This window comes from Gobio gobio (genome assembly GCF_949357685.1).
Source record: "Gobio gobio genome assembly, chromosome: 9".
Taxonomy (NCBI): domain Eukaryota; kingdom Metazoa; phylum Chordata; class Actinopteri; order Cypriniformes; family Gobionidae; genus Gobio; species Gobio gobio.
In genome coordinates, this window is record NC_137115.1 from 37,993,891 (window position 1) to 37,995,225 (window position 1,335).

Consider the following 1,335-nt stretch of genomic DNA (forward strand, 5'->3'; position numbering starts at 1 on the left):
GCCTGTGTGAAAACACAACTTTCAGTTTCCTTTGTAAAGAATTTATTTTAAATTTACATTCATATACATTTATTTATTCATCTTATTGTTTATTTATTTTTTGTTTTGTTTTTTGACAATATTCTGTTGCGTTACCTGATCTTTAGTGAACTTTTGTTGGTAGAATGGCAAATCAGCATGAAAGTGATTACTGAAAAAAGCGAGGAGTTTAGTGGCCCAAAAGTTGTCTCTAATTGGTCAGAAACAACGGTCTTTCTAAACAATATGTTTTTTCTACTTTATTACATTTCCATTATATTTATTGCTATTTCATTGTTATTTACGGCTAAATTATTGTCCAGACTCTGGCTGCAGTGCAAACTTAACATAGACAGTTTTGTCACATGGTGTTTGTTCCTTTTCTCATCGCTCATTGCTCATCATCTGTGGTTACAGTTATACGGCGTTACATAAAATCATTTCACAGAAGGTGCTAGAACTAGGTCATATCTGCATTTGTATGACGGAGGCAGATTCCGGCAGTTATTAAAAATAAGCGATTATAATGTCATTGTGCATCACTCAGTAAGAAACTAAAACAGCGTCTTATGTTAGTTTTCTGAGCCGCCAAGCGACCCCTGGAGACAGAAACGAGCCGTTTCGGCACAGGTCCTCGACATTGCTGTCTTTTAAGTGCCTGATAACTAATCCCAGGATTACATGGTGCCCTACAAACACAAAGATTTCCAATTGAAATCATCAATATAAAATAAATACGTACAAACTCCCATACCTGCTAGCAGAAAAATCTGCAGTGGAAGTTTTAGTCTCTCAAATTATGTTTAGATTAAAAATTATGTTTAGAATATGTGCAATTAAATATATTAACCTCCTGGGTGTCACTGTCCTCCTACGAGGACATTATAGTGAATTTCTCTGACACCATACATGTCACAGTTTTAGTGATAGGGAAATAAATTACATATCAATTTCATATTGAGTAGATTTTTTGAAAATATACCAACTATTACTCCCCATTATTACACTTCTTTTTTCACTGCATGTTGCTCCAAGAAAACATTAATAGGCAAATTAGATACAGTGTATTTTGAATTGAGTTGCATTGAATGGGAAAACCCATTTATGGACATTTTACCCACATATTGCATAAAGTAAAATGGTATATCAATTAATTCCGTTATATATCATTCATAACATAGTTGAGAATCATCTTTAAACAAAGTTTGGTTAAAAACAAATCTGAAAACTGATTGGTTAATGAAAAAAAAAATCCCATTGTTTTTGTCTATACATGTCATTTCATGTAATTAGATTTTTCAACACCTGAGTCCTGGT